General features: G+C 37.4%; 1 protein-coding gene and 1 pseudogene across 3 annotated transcripts in view; one reads left to right on the top strand and one right to left on the bottom strand.

The window, feature by feature from the left end:
• RSRC1 (arginine and serine rich coiled-coil 1) overlaps nucleotides 1-19448 on the bottom strand; it is a 461399-nt gene that overhangs the window by 307873 nt on the left and 134078 nt on the right. The gene's annotated exons all lie outside the window — the stretch shown is intronic.
• On the top strand, nucleotides 13003-18183 carry LOC139438754 (endoplasmic reticulum junction formation protein lunapark pseudogene; annotated as a pseudogene).

Raw genomic sequence — 19448 nt, 5'->3', positions numbered from 1 at the left:
AACTCTGGTGACAGAAAACAGATGAGTGGTTGCCAGGGGTAGAAGAGGACAGAGGGTGTGACTACAAAGAGAGGGCACAAGGAAATTGTTTGGGGTGATAGAACTCTTCTGTATATTGATTGTGGTAGTAATTAAACAAATCTATACATGTGTTAAAACTCAAAGAACTGTATATTAAAAAAATTTATATACTAAAAATTTTACATACTAAAAAAGAATTAGAAAATCCCCACTAGCTTAGAAATTAAGACACATTCTATTTAGTAACCCATAAGCCAAAGAAGACATTGCAATAGAAATGAGAAAATATTTTGGACTTAGTCATGGAAATACTCTACACCAAAATATCGGAATGTAGCTAAATCCATGATGAGAAGAAAATTTATAACCATAGATGAATATATGAGAAAAGTAATACTCAAAACAAATGAGCTAACTACCTTTCTCACAATGGTAGAAAAAGAAAAGAACACTAAATCCAAAGAAAATAAAAGGAAGAAAATAATAACAATGGAATAAGAAAAAATTAAGAATTTATGAACAAAAATGCACAATATAAAATTAATAAAACAGGTAAATCCCCAAGAAGATTGAGTAAGAAAATAAGGAGAGAATGCACAAATATTACATTAGAATGGAAAAGGTGTATATCAGTAATCAGATTGATATATTTTTAAAATTCTAAAAACATGAAAAATTTTACATCAAAATACTAAAAATTTAGATGAAATTAATAAATTCCTAGGAAATATATAATTTACCAAAACTGTTGCAAAAAGAAGTAGAAATCTGGGAAACGGACTTTGGCCCAGTTGTTAGGGCGTCCGTCTACCACATGGGAGGTCCGCGGTTCAAGCCCCGGGCCTCCTTGACCCGTGTGCAGCTGGCCCATGCGCAGTGCTGATGCGCGCAAGGAGTGCCATGCCGCACAGGGGTGTCCCCCGCGTAGGGGAGCCCCACACGCAAGGAGTGCACCCATAAGGAGAGCCGCCCAGCGCGAAGGAGGGAGCAGCCTGCCCAGGAATGGCGCCGCCCACACTTCCCGTGCCGCTGATGACAACAGAAGCGGACAAAGAAACAAGAGCAGCAAAAAGACACAGAAAACAGACAACCGGGGGAGGGGAGGGGAATTAAATAAATAAAAATAAATCTTTAAAAAAAAAAAAGAAGTAGAAATCTGATTGATCCCTTAACTACTAAAGAAATTGAACCTGCAAGATAATCTGTAGGTTGGGTGGCTCCATTAGTAAATTTTATCAAATATTTAAGGAAGAAGTTAGCACTAACCATATAGCAACTCTTCAGAGTATTGAAAAAAAGAATATATTCTTTAATTCAATATCATCTGGTAAAGGGATAATAGTTTGTGGTATATCTATAAATTGAAAATTACCTAGCCATAAACTTAAGGAACAAACACGAACAACATGACTGCATCTCAAAAGCATTATGCTAAGTGAAAGAAACCAGATTTTTTTAAAGAGTATGTTTGCATTTACATACTATTTGAGAAAAGGCAAAACTGAAAAGGGCATGAGGAAACTTTTATGAATAGAAATATCTTGATTATAGTGAGAGTAACATGACTGTGTATTTTGTCAAAACTCACAAAACTATAAACCTAAAAACTGCACTTTTCTGCATGTAAATTTTATCTCACTGAACCTGAATTAAACAATCCAACGTACAAAAAAAGTATATAAAACTTCCTAAAAACAGTACTATCAGTAAATATTTTAAACAGACATTAGTGTGTTATCTTCCAAGCCACATATCTTGTGGTATATTAGTATAGTCCCTCTGGGGTTAGGTTAAACCATAACAATATTTCAAATTAACTTTGCAGCTGTGAATTTGTAGGACCTAACTTGATTGAAGAATTTAAAGGTCTTCATTTAAAGATCAAACAATTTAATAGTTACTTACCAATTTGAGCGATTATACATATGGATAATACTTATTCAAAAACACTATTATTTGCCTAGACATCTTTGAATGATAAAACATTTTTCTTCAATTCTTATTATTTACAATTTTTATTATGTGCATTTAATTTCTAAGTAGACACAATATAAATTTTAGGTCTGGCTTATTCCAAACATGTATTATTTTTTGAAACTTGATTTTCTAAAGTGAAATGTCCTCCTTTATCATTCTCAAGAAAACGAAGCTAAGTTTCATGACAATCAAACTGATTTTCATGGCCTACATCACAGGTTGGCATATCCATAGGGGCCAAAGTTTGCCATTTCAAAACCTCCTCTGGGAGTTCAAAATTTTCCTCTAGAAAGAATTAAAACAACAGTACTCATATTTCCCTAATGGTGTCTGCTATGTTAATGATCACCATATAGTAATAGCATTTAGAAAGTGCTCTGTGTTTATACCCACAAGGTCTAATACATGACTGAGTTTTCATCCCAATCTTCCTATAGTTATGGCCCAAGGACCATATCTTAAGCACTAATTGAAAAGCATTAACCCAATGACACCATCTGGAGTTTTTCTTTTATTATATACCTTCACTGCCTTGAAATCTAAGGTGTTAACGACATTTATACGAATGGAACGCATTCCAACTTACTCTGCTTTAGTGGAAACGTGTATTCTACGACTACAGCTATCCAAAGGCACATATGTTATTCCTATCACATGGCTATGCTCAACTCAATTACTAGAAGATTAAAAATCTTTCAGGAGAGCCAGGGTAGCTCGGTGGTTGAACACCAGTTTCCCACATATGAGGTCCCGGTTCAATCCCTGGCCCCAATACCTCCAAAAACAAAAGCCTTTCAGTCAGCCATGCTAAAAATGTTCTCCAATGCAAAGCTAGAATATAAATATAGATAATCATGTGAACACTCAATTATTCCCCAATATTTGCTATTTAATATAAGGAGGTTAAAATTCTGATTCTCTAGTTGTGTTGACCAAGATTTGTCAAACATGTCAATCATGCAGCACGGTTTATTCCAATCTGTTCCATTTTGGAGATGCCACTCCATAATCACTAGATTGGAAAGAAATCCTGTGAGAACTGAATAAACCAGATTTCCCATATATTGAACAGATTGCTTCTATCTGATTTAGCATCATTCGTATCTGGGATACTCAAGGTGCTTTACAATGATGTATAAATTAGAACTACAATGAGTGATTATGAGTAACAGTTTAGCTTTTAGAGGAACTGCTTGTTTATTAAGGAAGAAAAAAACATGGCTGGCACTCCAAGTTTATTCCCTCTACATTCCTCTAACAATAGTGCAGACTCTTTAGATTGCAAAGCCATACATAACCTAACGAGAGGTAAACATCAGGGTCTTCAGTTAAAGATCTCTATGGGATAGCATAGTTAAGTGGATGATTTGCCCTGTAACCTTGTCTGAATCAACAGAGTAGGTAATACCAATTAAAGATCCTTAAATAAATTACATTAGGTATGAAGACTAATCAATGAGAACAGAATTTTAATCAGAATTATAATAAGAATCGTAAAAGTAGTATAAGAGTTTTTAAAGAAACTGAAGCTAAATAATGTTAATTGTAGGACTGATAATATTGAAAATATTGAAAAATATAGTGGAGGGTGTGTAGACTTTATTTGAATTTTTTTAACTTTTTATTTTGAAATACTTTCAAACTCACTGGACAGTTACAAAAATAATACAAACCCCTTACAGAGGCCACCTGAACATGCATACCCTTACCCTTCCAGATAGCCAGATATCCCAATTTTAATATTTTGCCACATTTGCCATATCATTCTATCGCTACATCTATCTGTCTAATTTCTGAACACTAGAGGGTAGGCTGTATAGATCATGCTCCTTACACACTGAATACTGCCACACACATTTCCTAAGGAAAAAAATTCACTTAGGCAACCACTTTAAAAGCAGTTATCAAGTTCAAAAACTGAACATTTGATATAAATATTATAGTCTATATTCCAATTGTTTCATATATCCCAAAAAATGTCCTTTTGGGACCTTTCTCCTCCATTATTAGATCCTGTCATAAACTGCATTTAATGGTCCTTGTCTGTTTAGTTGGTCATTCTTTAAAAAAAATGATGGGAACATATCTCCAACATAAACTTACCCATCACAACCACTCCCCAGCACAATCCATTCAATGGGACTGATCACATTTACACGTTGCAGTACCCTCACCACCTTTGATTTTAAAGCTTTCCCATGTCCCTAAACAGAAACCTACATCCACTGTCCATTAACTCCTCTTACTCCTCATTCCCACCACCCATGGAAACCTGTACTCTAATTTCTGTCCTCATGAACTTGCATCTTTCCCAGTATTTTCTTTGTAGTTACCATGGGGGTTAAATTAAACATCCTAAATCTATAACACCTTCATTTGCTTAGATACCAACTTAATTGCAATGGTATATACAAACTATATCCCCCCCATCTTTATGTAGTTCTTGTCACAAACTACATGTTTATATGAGTCTAAAACCACTGACTTATATTTTATGCACTTGCCTTTTAGATTCTATAGGAAGTAAAAATACAATAATACTGGCATTTATATTTACCATGGCATTATCCTCACTGAAGATCTTTATTTCTTCATGTGTTTCAATCTATTGTCTACTGTTCTTTCTTTTCAACCTGCAGAACTCTCTTTAGCTTGTAAGGCCAGTCTAGTGGTGATGAATTCCCTCAGCTTTTATTTATCTGGGAATGTCTTAATCTCTCCCACATTTATGAAAGACAGTTTTGCCAGACAGAGAATTCTTTGGTAAGCAATATTTTGCTTTTGATGCTTTAAATAGGTCTTCCCGCTGCCTTCCTGCCTCCATGCTTTCCAATGAGAAATGGTCCTTAATCTCATTGATGATCCCATGTATGTGATGTGCTCCTTCTTGAGGCTTTCAGAATTCCCTCTATCTGTGGCATTGGCAGCTTGATTATAACACAGTACAGTGTCCTTCTATTTGGTTTATTCTGTCTGGAGTTCGTTGAGCTTCTTGGATATATATATTCATGTCTTTCATTCAATGTGTGAGGTTTTTTCTTTGAATATTCTCCCTGCCCCCTTTCTCTCTCTTCTCTTCCGGGACTCCCACAATGCATAGACTGTTACTCATGAGTGTGTCTCACAGGCTCCTTAGACTCTGTTCACTTTCTTTCTTCATTTTGCTCCTCAGACGGAATGTTTTCAATTATCTTATCTTCAGTGTGATTCTGTCTTCTGCCACCTCCAACCTGATCTTGAACCCCTCTAGGGAACTTTTAGTGTCTGTTACTGTGGTCTGCAGCTCTATTTGTATCCTTTTCATAATTTCCATTTCTCTATAGATATTCTCTTTAAGCCTCGTGTTTCTTTGTATGTTTTGTAATCTGTTGTTGGAACCTGGATATTTTTATATTTTAATGTTATATCTGGAATTTAGAATCTTAGGCATCTGTCCCTTAAAAATGTATCCAGATAGGGTTATGACAGTGCTTTCCTTGAATGCCAGAAGTTAACAGAAGATGGAGGAGGAGGAGGAGGCAGAGCAGAGACAGGGAGTGAGGGGGAGGGGGAGGGGGAGAGGAAGGGAGGAGAGAGGAGGAAGGGGAAGAGGTAGGAAGGGGAGGAAAAAAGAAAACTCCTTTCCCATCTTTGCAGATTGACCTCCGTAATCCTCCTCAGGGTACCCATACAATGAGTTTAGAAAATAGCTCCAGGCAAGACAAAGGGTCTTCCCAGATCCTTTCTGCCCACATGTTCTATCTTAGGGAGGCATATGTGGTCCTAGCAAGTCCCCCATTTACAGGGTTCCAAATGTCCTTTCCTTTTTAGGAAACAGTTTCCCCTGGGTCTTGGGACCCTGTATGGCCTACAGCTAGTGCCGCAGCCAGCAATCCCTTGCCCCAGGTAGCATAACTTGCCTGTGCTACCAAGCATTCTATAAGAGAGCTCAGTGAAGTGCCTTCTATATGCAGAGCATGTTTCAGCTGGCCAGCCCCTGGGGCCACTACCAGATACATTGTGCAGGGGCATAACACTGCTCCCTTCAGAACCAAGACCTTTAATTACTTCCTGGAGTTGTGAGATAGATGCTTCTGCCAGTTCTTTGTGGTTGTTCAAAGCTTCTGTATGGGGATGGAATGAAGTATCTCACTCTGACATCCTGATCAGGGTGTGACCGCCTGATGATTTTAATGGAGGTGGTATAAATGTGTGTGTGTGTACATGAACTCTTAAACCAAGGCATGGAATAATACGAAAATTTGGTTAGTTTGCTAATACCAAAATTTTTCTTTCTTCTTTTAAAAATGAGGAAAGGCTGGATTTAATTACCCAGAAAACTTCTGCTAAACAATCATTTATGTATTCCATTCTACAAATACTTGCATACTTATTGTACTCTGGAGAAATATAACAGAAAATAAGAGTCAAGGTATATGCCTTCAAGATCCAAACAAGTAATATGGCAATACAAAGGTTTATAATTACAAAATTACAAACCTCTCTCTAATCAGATTAGGTGTAGATATTATGGGAAGTAACTGCAGGGCTTCTTAGCTCACTCGTGAGGTGCAGAGACTATTTCATAAAAGGCATAACATCTCTAGTAAACCTAAAATAATCACAGGAACCAACAATTAAATTTGTTTAATAATTAAAATAATCATTTATTGGTATCCTAATACATGGTACTAACTACCTTCTTCTACACACTGTCATTAATACTTACAGCTTTTAAATTATCACTATGCTCATATTAAAGAAGAATTCTCTCAAAGAGAATAAACTGCTGTCAGGAAAAAATTCTGAATGACTTGAAATGAGCAAAAAAGATTACTGGGTAGCCCAACACACCTTTCCAAGTTATCTACTTTTCTATTGCCTTTCTAGCTTTTGATTGCCTGAGATATTTTAAAATTCCACAAATTATAGATAATAGATAGTAAGGCAAATTATTGTTTTCCATAGATATGCAAAAGAATTTTGTCTAGTAGAGAGGCAGGTGATTTCCTTCTCCCATGAGGAAGAATCAGTTCTCAATCTATAAAGGAAGTTTATGTCCATTTTCCTACTGACCTGTACACGTGTCTGCTGTTTGGATTCTCTTTTGAACTATTTGTAAGATCTTACTGGTTCCCTCATTAATTAATGAATTAAATAATACCTTTGGAATGTATTCATTTTATATTTGCATGAGATTCATGATTTTAACTTTTATAAAAAGTATCCCTTTAAAGTTATAAAAGGGAGCAGATGTAGCTCAAGTGGTTGAGCACCTGCTTCCCATGTATGTGTCCCAGGTTCATTCCCCAATACTTCCTAAAAAAACAAAACAAAAGAAACAAATGAAAAAATCAACTTTCACTGGGGAGAAGATGTCACTCAGTGGTTGACTGCCTGCTTCCCAAATACAAAGGACCTAAGTTCATTCCCCAGTACCTCCTTAAAAAAACTTATAAAATAAACTGATTCAGAATTTGAAGCCTTGTGTGGAATCTATATAGGTCCAAAGAAAAGGCACCTTCCATTATTCTAGAACTCATTCCTCTCCTCTCATTTCTTTTTTAAAGATTTTTCTTTTTTCTTTTTCTCCTTCCATTCCCCCTCCCCCCCCCCCATTGTCTGCTCTCTGTGTCCATTCACTGTGTGTTCTTCTGTGTCCACCTGCATTCTTGTCAGCAGCACTGGGAGTCTGTGTCTCTTTTTGTTGCATTATCTTGCTGTGTCAGCTTTTTGTGTGTGCGGCGCCACTCCTGGGCAGGCTGCGCTTTTTTCACGTGGAGCGGCTCTCAGCTCTCCTTGCAGGGCACACTCCTTGTGCGTGGGGTTCCCTACATGGGGGACACCCCTGCATGGCACTGCACTCCTTGCAAGCATCAGCGTTGCACATGGGCCAACTCCCCAGAAGGGTCAGGAAGCCCTGGGTTTGAACCCTGGACCTCCCGTACGGTAGGTGGGCACTCTATCAGTTGAACCAAAGCTGCTTCCCTCCTTTATTCTTAAATTTAATGTCAAGTTTCAACAAATTTTTTTATAGTTCATGTGATAAAACTTACTAAGAAGCGAGGATGAGGCTCTTCACTAACTTCTTCACATATCCCTAATTCCATGGCCTCCTTTGGAATAAAAAAGGAAAATGAAACTATCTTCTTTCATTCTAAGGCTTTATATTCTAAAGTCAGGCAACCCCACAAAGAATAAACAAAGCTAGAATACAGGCCATTTATTATCCTAAGAGGCATAATACAAGTCAAATCCCACTGGTCAAACTCTGATAATTAAAATGTATTGATATAATGAACAAGAAAAAAGATGGTGACCTAGGGGAGAACTTATGAGGTCCTTGGCTCCAGCCTTTGCTGAATATTTTTTTTTACGTTAGGTTCCCTTTCTTGACCTCATCTTTTGAAAAAAATAACAGATTGTTTCTGTTAAATCAAAACTAACACCTAGTGACAAATACTCAAAACAATATCAAATAAATTTGATGGTAAAGTTCATTACAATATAAAATACTTAACAACATAATGAGCCACTGTTAAGATATTCATTCAATTTATGAGGAAGTTATTAAAACAATTTTTAAAAAGGAAGAAAATTTCAGGACAGACATTTACATAAAGATACATTTGTTTACCTGCTTAACAAAACTGACAGAATGAAACTTCTTTTGCATATTACAACAGCACGTGTTAAAAGTATACTTCTTTCGAACCAAACATTTACCCTTCGCCACTGGTGAAAGGCAACAAGATCTCTTTACAAAGTCTCGTCTTTTTCAATAAATTTTGCATGAAAACATGTTATCCTTGCACAAAGTTGCCTGCTGTCACATTGGAAGTGTGATAAATGTTTAATGAAAACAACACCACACAGCTTGGTGTCAGACAACAGTTATCGCACAGCCCTGCTTTGATCCAGACAGACACTTAAAAGGAGTTCTAAGCGTGCTCTGCACCACAGAACTCTATAACCTATATGCAAATAGGGATAAATTAGCATAAATGGCTTCCTGCTGCATAAAGAAGAGGTAAGGAAAAATATGACAGGATCTATGAGTATGTAACTGCTATGAAAACTCAGAGTCCCAATATTTCCAAATCACTTCTAACATCTTCTGCCAAGCACTAGGTAAAAAAAGTATTATCAATTACATAAAACTCTACAATTGAAGATAATGGAACACTGCCACTGTTAAAGCCATAATTAATATAAAGTATGATTACTACATAGTACTAATAGTCTTCATACACACACTGCTTCTAATATTTACAGCTACTTAAGTTATCGGTAACCCTGTGTAGAGAAAAATTAAGGCTCAAATAGAATAACTTGCTCTGTCAAGAAAATAATTTTAATCAATTGAAATGAGCAAATATTGCAACTTTAAAAATTTAATTGCAATCTTTTCAGAATCAAAGCACACTAGCAAACTTTTTAAAAAGTTATACTATGCAGAATATTAAACGTTTCAAGGCAGTAACTCCTATGAACAAGAATTACGTTGCCTCTTTTGAAATGTGCTTTTTTAAAAAACATTTATTTATTTCTCCCCTGCTGCTTGTGCTCACTGTCTGCTCTGTGTGCATTCTTTTATGTCTGCTTGTCTTCTCTTCTCATCTTCTCTTTTAGGACGTACTGGGAACCAATCCCAGGACCTTCTGACGTGGGAGAGAGACACCCAATCGCTTGAGCCACCTTAGCTCCCTGATTTGCTGTGTCCCTCACTGTCTCTCCTCTGTGTCTCTTTTTTATTGCATCATCTTGTTGTACCAGCTGTCTGTGTGGGCTAGATCTCCACAAGGACCTGCTCACTTTCACCAGGAGGCCCTGGGAACCGAACCTGGGACCCACCATATGGTAGACGGAAGCCCAATTGCTTGAGCCACATCCGATTCCCTGAAATGTGTTTTTAATTTATAAAGATATATCTAAAATAGTTGTGATAGAAGAAAAACAGAACTCCTAATTACACTGCAGAGTCAGCTTTTTAATGAAAGATTTTATAAATAGGTAACTTCAAGTCCTGGACTGTATTTGAAGCCCGATTTCACGGTCATCCCAGTGGATTCTATATATAGCCTTCAGAAAAGTTTAAAGAAGCCAAATGATTTAGTGGGATTCACAGTTTAGTATAAGAAATCTATTTAAATATATTCCCCTCCCATTACCAGCCAAAAAGAACTGTTTCAGTTTTCAGTCTGCAGATTTGTACATCCAGAGAGAAATTCTTACCTCTTCAAAAGTGCATAGTTTCCAAAAGTTATGTTGGGAAGGAAGGTAAGAAACCCAGTATCAATATTACTCAATATTCAAATGTTTGAGTAAAATATCCAGAAATTGTGATGGTTTCATTTCTGAGAACAGGAGTTGTTTATTAAAAAACTAATAGAGAATAATAAAAGTGAAAATCTTTAATGGTAGCAGGTCATAAAAGATGACACATTTAGGACCACTTTAATTAGACTCTTAATGAATCCTAAAGTTACTCAAATAAGAAGAAAGCCAACTGAGGGTTCTAGAGACATCTAGATACTATAGATAAGGCAGACAACCCCAGGAAATCAGCACTCCATTGGTGGGCCTTACCTTGGAATATATAACTTATCTCCCCAATGTAACAGAGTTACACTCATTGATAATATCTCTCCATGTGGTTCTTCTGCCCCTTTATTTGAACCTATAATCAGCACTACACCTGTTAAATATGTGTCCAGAGACTTAAATCTTCCAGCTGTTCATATGTCGGTTGAGTCCTGAATCTCAGCAGAGTCTGCTCTGGGGATCATCAGACTCACCTAGGACAACTAACAAAAGGATGATGATGGACAACGTCCATCCCAAATAATAGACAGTATCAACAACTGCAAGCAAGACAGTTCAATCCATCTGCCCCCATGGAACCTAAGCCCCCTCTCCATTGGAACAGAGTGGGCATCACCATCACAAAAATCCTCAAGACTGAGGAATGAAGAAACATAACATGAGAATGCAACCATGGACTACAGTAGACTTATTTTACAATAGAAGAATTTGGAACATTGATATAAAGGCAGTGAACACCAGAGGTTCTGAGTGGAATTTCTTTTAATGAAGTGTCATGTTTGTAATGAAAATATTAACAATAATAACTGCAATCTCTTCCAAGTCATGGCTTATCAGTATATATTTTATTTTATTTTTTTATTTATTAAAAATGTATTTATTTATTTCTCTCCCCTTCCCCCCCCCCCATCCCAGTTGTCTGTTCTCTGTGTCTATTTGCTGCGTCGTCTTCTTTGTCCACTTCTGCTGTTGTCAGCAGCACAGGAATCTGTGTTTCTTTTTGTTACTTCACCTTGTTGTGTCAGCTCTCTGTGTGGGTGGCGCCATTCTTAGGCAGGCTGCACTTTCTTGCGCGCTGGGCAGCTCTCCTTATGGGGCGCACTCCTTGCGCCATGGGGCTCTCCTACGCAGGGACACCCCTGCGTGGCACGGCACTCCTTGCACGCATCAGCACTGCGCATGGGCCAGCTCCACACGGGTCAAGGAGGCCCGGGGTTTGAACCGGGGACCTCCCATGTGGTAGACGGACATCTTAACCACTGGGCCAATCCGCTTTCCAGTATATATTTTATTTTGAGGGATTTATGTGAAAGATTCAGCTGGCATTGAAATTTTATTATAAGAATTAACCTCTATTCATGTCGTCATTTAATAATAATAAATGATCAAAATTTTTCAAAAGTCTACAGAAAAAGCAATTACTCAATATTTGACTCATTCATTCCTGCTTGAGCATTCTTTTTTCCTCTCCTGTTTTTTGTTTTTCCCAATTTATAAAATACTCTTTACCTTGCTTTACCACTATTAAACTCTGCTTGCTTTGTGTTCTATCAATATTTATATAATATTGTTAATTTTCAAATTGGTTTAATAAAAATAAAGATTTTTATGCAAAGCAAAGCAGAAGCACATGGGTTTTTTCCTCAAATGAAAAGGAAGCATCTAGGTTATTTAGCACAAGCTAAAATATGTGTCATTGGGATGCAGAATTACAATGAACTATTACATAAGTCCTAACTAAACTGCGAATCTTTTTTCTTTCTTCCCACCCACACATGTTCTTTCTTTGAAACCATCTAGAAAGAAAGAGCTATTGAAAACTTCACTAAAATAAATGTAATTAAGGGCTATAAAGTTTTTATTGTTTTATTAAGTATAATTAAGCATAATTCTAAATAGATGAAATGCTGAGGTGGGAAAATAAGAAAGGAAGAGAGAGGGATAAAAGAAGGAATCTTTGACTAATGATAGACTTCTGGCCTGATCAGAGGAAAATAAGATACATTAAAGTATTTCAGTTCGTTTAAACTATTTTCTAGGAAAGTTTAAGCCACAGTGTATCACTTGATCTCAAACCATATCTCTCCTCCTCAATGACTATAAATTTAAAAAGAAAGAGAAGATAGTGTACTGATTGGGAGTCAAATTGCTGTGGTCAGTCTACTGGAATTAGAAGCCTAGCTGTGCCATTTACCAGCTCTATGATCACAAATCTAAATGCCTTCACCTATATAAATTTTATTTATCCTTAATGAAAGTACCTATATTTCAGACAGTTATTATGAAGAGTAAATGAGGTAATGTATGTCAAATGCTTAGCAAAATTCCTCATTCTCTGAAAATATAGTTAAACATTGGATGCTTATTATTACTATGTCCACTGTAAATAAAGCATTTTGTGCATAACCCAAACAACCTGATCATCAATATTCTACTCAAAACTCTTACTGACTTACCACTACCTTTTAGAATTAACTCCAAACTCCTTAACCTAATTTACATGGCTCTCCTAGAATCCTTTCTCATCATTACTCCTCTTCCACACTAATCTAGTAGGTTTCATTTCCTCAAAATGCCACACTACCTTGCTTACCTCTAAGGCTTTCCATATGCAGTTGCTTTTTTTATGGAACATTTTCCCCCCTCTTCTTTCCTTCAATGAGTAAACATCACTTCTTCAGAAAGCTCCACTCTGACACTATGACTAATCTAGAGCAACCAGCAATGTTCATGGAGAAGCCTGTTGGATGCTTATTTACCAGAATTTCTAATAAAATTCTGGTAATGTTCACATGGTAATGTTCCCAGGTTCCAGGAAACCAAACCAATTCACTCAATAAATAACTGAGTGCTTACCATATGTCATGCTCTGTACTAGTGCTTGGGGTATATCTCACAAAGATCCTTACCCTTGTGGAGTTTGTATTCTAGGTATAAACAATTTATATTCTAGGTCAATGAACAATAAAAACAACAGACAAAATATTTTGTTAGGTTAGACTGTTGTAAGTACTATGAACAAAAAAGCAGAGAAGGGAAAAGGGAACATTGGAGTGGGGAGGGATCGCAGTGTTAAAAAAGGGGTCAGGGTTTTTAAGAAGTTAACATTTAAAAAAAGAATTAAAGCAGGTGAGATAGTCAGCCACAAAGATATCTGGGGAAGAAGGAAGAGCCAACGCATAGCCAATGCAGGATATGTGCCTATCAGGTAAAAGGATCAGTAAGAAGACCAGAATGGCTAGAGCTGAGGGAGCAAAGGAGTAGAAGACAGATGACATCAGAGAAACAGCAAAGCTAAATCATTTAGGGCCTCAAAAGTCATTGTAAGCACTCTGCTTTTACTTTGAGTGAAATGGAGAACCACTGGAGGAGAATTCTGAGCAGGACTGAGAGACAGAAAAATTAACTTCAGCTTTGGAAGATTCTTTTGGCAATTATACTAAGAATACACTATAGAGTAGCGAAAGTACTAATACATGCAAGGCAATGAGCTGGAAAGCAGTAACAGTCATTCAGGTAGGAGGCAACAATCATTAAAATCAAGGAGGCAGTAATAGAGGTGGGGAGAAGGGGTCGGTTTCTGGATCTATTTTGAAAGTGCAGTCAAAAAAGATCTCATGACCAACTGGATATTAGGTGTGAGACAAAGAGAGGAATCAAAGATGACTTCAATTTTTTAAAAAGAGTGCTACAAAGATGTACTTGCCGTCAACTATGATGCAAATGAAGCAAATCTGTAGGGGGTAGAAGGAGATCAGAGGTTTTATTTAAGATATGCTGAGTTTAAGATGGCTAGCACAAAAACATTACAATGTTCTTGTTAACTATAGTCCATAAATCACATTAGTTAATATTTTTCCTGTGTATCACTGGATTCTTAACACCCCGTAGTAAAAGAATATTCCTGCATTTACATTATTAAACACAATCTTCATCTACTTCCAAAATCATTGTTATACATTCCCAATATTATCCTCCAGCTGTCTTCCAACTAACATTAATCTTCCTAGACTACTTGTTTCAACCACAATCATATCCATAAATGTTTTTGTAAGAAAAGCAAAGTTAGTACTATATTAATTCTAAAGATTAAAAAAAGAGAGACTATGGGGTTTGGTTTTGTGAGATATGAATAAAATTAAACATTTTTTTCATTAATAAGGAGACTTTGACTATGTCATTTAACCAATCTGTGTTCATCTGTGGATCTTTCTGAACATTAAAGGAACAACTGAGTTAGCAGTTGGAATTAAATGAAACTAAAGTGCCTGAAAAAGATTTTTTAGGAGTAATGTTTCCGTAACTTGTATAGCTGCCTTTTTCTGTTCATTTATAGTTGTTTAAAAAAAAAAAAAAAAAAAAGGAGGTGGCTATCATATATATAAGTGCATATGTCAATCTTGACAATCCCAATCCCCTTTGCCAGTTCTGGCCATTGAAACAAAAAAGCAAGTCCACTACTGCAATTGGGAAGGATTGTTCCATCCTGAAAAGAGGGACACCCAAGGTCTTTTGAACCCATCTCCCTCCTTCCTGCTTGGAAACACTGTGCATAAGGATAAAATACTTGGAATTGCAGGAGTTATCTTGCAACTAGAATGTATCAAGACTGAAGTTAAATTCAAAAACATGCATACCTCATTTTATTGCACTTTGCTTATTGCACTTCACAGAAATTGTGTTTTTCACAAATTGAGCATTTGTAGCAATCCTGCGTCTTTCAGTGCCATTTTGTCAACAGCATGTGATCACTTAGTGCTTCCATGGCACATTTTAATTAAGCTATGTACACTGTGTTTTTAGACAGAATGCTATTAAACATATAATGGACTACAATACAGTGTAAACATAACATATGCACTAGGGAAATAAAAAAATTCATATGACTCACTTTATTGTAATATTTGCTTTATTGTGGCAATCTAGAACCAAACCTGCAATATCTCCTAGGTATGCCTGGTGGAAGGAAATAAAAGGCCTGGGTCTGCTTACCTCCAAACTCCTTATTATATTAGCATTTAGTGTCCCTATGATTTAAATCAGGGATTGACAACCCTCAGGCCAAATCCAGCCTGCTGCCCATTTCTGAAAACACAATTTTATTGGAACATAGCCATGCCATTTGTTTAGAATTATATTTGGTTGCTTTCATGGTAAAAGTGTAGAGTTAAGTACTGCAATAGAGACAGCATGGCTTGGAAAGTCTAAAATATTTACTATACGACCCTTTATTAAAAAGTTTGCTGAACCCTGGTTTAAGCTAGAGTTAATTATATTTTGTTACTTATAGCCCAAAATATCCTACCTGATACAATGCTTCCACAACTCCTTTAACTTTTTCCTACTGAAACAGTCATCTGATTTCACTGTAATTACTTACATATTCTCCCTTTTTAAATGCTTATATTCCCACTTGAATGAAAGCTTCAAGTAGGATGCCACTACCATTATGTCCCTATTATCTAACCCAAAGCCAGATAAATAGAAGGCATTTAAATATTGCTGACTGAACAAATTAACAAATGAATGAGCATATCTGATCAGTAATCAATAAACATTCATTAGCATCTAACACGTACATTAGGTGCTCTAAGTAGTACAAAAGAGTATTAGACATATTCTCTGCTTAGAAGTAAAGCTGAAGAAATAAACATGTAAGCTTAAAAAATTAATAAATTCTTTCTGGAACAAAGCAGGGCATATGAGCATACATAAAAATAAATACCACCATAGTAAATGTAAACACTTGGCCAAAAGAATAGAACTGACTTTAGATCATACCCTGGGGAACAAAAAGCAAGAATGTGTGTGCCCCAAACACTAATCAGGGAAGAAGGTGTCTAAAACACCACTACCCTGAAACTATGGTCCAATAAAATCTTAGGAAATGATTAAATCAGAATACCCACAGGTTGCTGGCAACAGTCTTCATGCCACTTTGACTGACATCTCCTTTTTTTTTTTTTGACCTAAGAATACTATAGGGGGAAGTGGACTTGGCCCAATGGATAGAGTGTCCACCTACCACACGGGAGGTCTGTGGTTCAAACCCTGGGCCTCCTTGACCCGTGTGGTGCCGGCCCATGTGCAGTGCTGATGCGCTCAAGGAGGGCTGTGCCGCTCAGGGGTGTCCCCCGCGTAGGGGTGCCCCACACACAAGGAGTGCGCCCTGTAAGGAGAGCTGCCCAGTGCGAAAGAAAGTGCAGCCTGCCCAAGAATGGCACCACACACACGGAGAGCTGACACAAGATGACGCAATAAAAAGAAACACAGATTCCTGGTGCCGCTGATAAGGATAGAAGCGGTCACAGAAGAACACACAGCGAATGGACACAGAGAGCAGACAACTGGGGGGGTGGGGAGGTGGAGAGAAATAAAAAAATAAATAAATAAAAATAATATAATTGATCAATATGTTTTTTCTCTGTATTTACAATAACAACTGACACCTCTTGTTTTACCCTTATTCAATGCCTGTGCTGAGATTTAAGAAATAATAACAAGGCCCATCGCTGTGTCAGTTGTAGCTGCTGTCTGCTGCAGAGGCAGGCTGTGTCGTGGTGGCCCAGGCTGGCAACAGTGAACGCCAGTGCTGGGCTTTGCCTGCTCCTCAAAGCTGTGAGCCCCTTTAGACAATTAATGGTACTTATCATTGTGCCCAGTTTCTACAAATAAAAAATGGGTGGATTATTTTCTTGATGGAGGGCAACACCTTCAAATGTAGAAGTGCTGGAAAATATAAATAAGGAAACTCAAGCATTTGGAAGAATTTAGGGGAAAGAAATCAGAGACTATAAAAGTTATGGGTTGGAAGGTTAATTCTCTATTCCTCCGTTCTTTATCTGTTTACATGCTTAAGTGTATACGTGTGGTATCTTCCTGATGAATTTACAGCAAGACTTGCCATAACACTACCATTTTTTGCTTTTCCACTGATCATCTGGTACATAAGAACAGTGCTTATTTTCTTCTTTTCCAAGAGAACAGAAAGAAATAATGAAGCATTGGATGATTTAAGGTCCCAGAAGAAAAAAATTCTTGAAGAAGTCATGGAAAAAGAAACCTACAAGATGGCTAAATTAATTCTTTAAAGGTTTGACCCAGACTCAAAGAAAGCAAAAGTGTTGGAGCCACCATCTGCTGGAGCAGCTGTAACTGCAAGACCTGGACAAGAGATCTGCCAGTGAATTGCAGCTCAAAGAAATTTTTCTCCAACACCAGCAAGCTCTAACCAGAGCCCTCTTCCATAAGTTCCAGTATCTCCTGGACCACCAAAGGATACTTCAGCACCTGGTGGACCCCCAGGAAGAACTGTTACTCCAGCCCTACCATCGAATATGTTACTAAGACACCTTGAATCCCATGCTACTTCAGTGCCTGGAATGGGTCACCATCTTCCAGGTGCACCTTTAGCAAGACCCATTCTCCCTCGAGAATGAGGTGCTCTGGACAAAATTGCTGAATATTTGGTTGATGATGGTCCACAGAACAGGGATGCCCTTATATGTCAACAATGTTTTTCCCATGGCATGGCTTTGAAGGAAGAATTATTGAATACATTGCTTTTCCACATGCCTACTGTTTTTTCCTGAATCCTGCAAGAAAAACCAGACTGCAGGCTCCAAGACTTCCAGAGTTTAATTTTGAGAAAAGGCAGGCAGCAGAAGGCTCAAGTTCAGTTGGTCCCTTGCCATCAGGAAGTGTGCTTCCATCAGAAAACCAACTCAGTGAAGAATCTTTAGAAGAACAAGATATTCTTGATACTAGCACAGAGTAGACAGGCGCAAAATATCACCTACAGAGCAGGCAAACCAAATGATTGAAAAAGTATCTGGCACAGAAGAACCAGAGGAGGGAAAATGGACTTGGTCCAGTGGTTAAGGCATCCGTCTACCACATGGGAGGTCCACGGTTCAAACCATGGGCATCCTTGACCCGTGTGGAGCTGGCCCATGCACAGTGCTGATGCACGCAAGGAGTGCCGTGCCACGCAGGGTGTCCCCCGCGTAGGGGAGCCCCAAGCCCAAGAAGTGCGCCCTGTAAGGAGAGCTGCCCAGCGCGAAAGAAAGTACAGCCTGCCCAGGAATGGCGCCACCCACACAGAAAGCTGACACAACAAGATGATGCAACAAAAAAGAGACAGATTCCCGTGCTGCTGACAACAGAAGCAGACAAGAAATAAGACGCAGCAAATAGACACAGAGAACAGACAACCGGGGTGGGGGGGCAGGGGAGAGAAATAAAATAAATAAATAAATCTTTGAAAAAAAAAGAAGAAGAACCAGAGGAGAAAGGAGAAAGAACTGAGAATGAGGAAACTTCAGTGAATGAAGCCAAATCAATAGTTGCGATTGCTGATTCTTGAATACTCCCTCAAATCTATCAACTACCTAATTTCTTTTACTAAAAGATTTCTCCCATAACCTCCCTGATCCTCACTGCACTCTACCAACTATACCAACTACAGCTACCTCAGCCTCCCTAGGCTAACAGCAAGGTCTTCTGCCCCTGTCTCCTCTGCTATATCATTCAACAATCCTTAAAATTAGAAAAGGATATAACTCAGGATTTTGCAGGAACACAATTGTTCAAGGTACATAAGCAGTTGTGGAGTGAACAGGAGAAACAAAGTCACATAATAATGTTATTCTCCACAACAAATTAAATATTTCAAAAGAAGACTGAAAATCCAATAATCTAGGCAGTTTTACATGCTGTGCAAATCTGGAGATAAAAATTAAACACAGACAATGGTGAAAAAGAAAAGGATGAAGGAAGGGTTCTATATCCTTTAATATAATTAATAATTCCAAAGTCCTAGTAAAATCTTCAATTAAATGTAGAAACAATACATTAAATACTAACATCATTATACTAAAATATTAGAGTAACTATAGTCACACAGAGTGTTGAAAGACTGACAAAAGATAACAAATTACAAGATATTCTACTTCACAGAACCCCACAAAGCTAAATGAGTAAAACAAACAATAAATTGGAAATTTAAGCTGATAAAATAGGTTTCCTTTTATTTTAACAATTTCTAATTTGATAAATAGTTATGACTATGTTACAACCTCCAGACATAAATAGAATCAATGGTTCAGTAATACCAATTTTAGAAAAAATTACATTTTGGGTCTCAT

The sequence above is a fragment of the Dasypus novemcinctus genome, chromosome 4, assembly GCF_030445035.2.
Source record: "Dasypus novemcinctus isolate mDasNov1 chromosome 4, mDasNov1.1.hap2, whole genome shotgun sequence".
In the NCBI taxonomy this organism is placed as follows: domain Eukaryota; kingdom Metazoa; phylum Chordata; class Mammalia; order Cingulata; family Dasypodidae; genus Dasypus; species Dasypus novemcinctus.
Note: the sequence above shows the minus strand (reverse complement) of the source record. Positions and strands in the feature narration are given on the sequence as shown.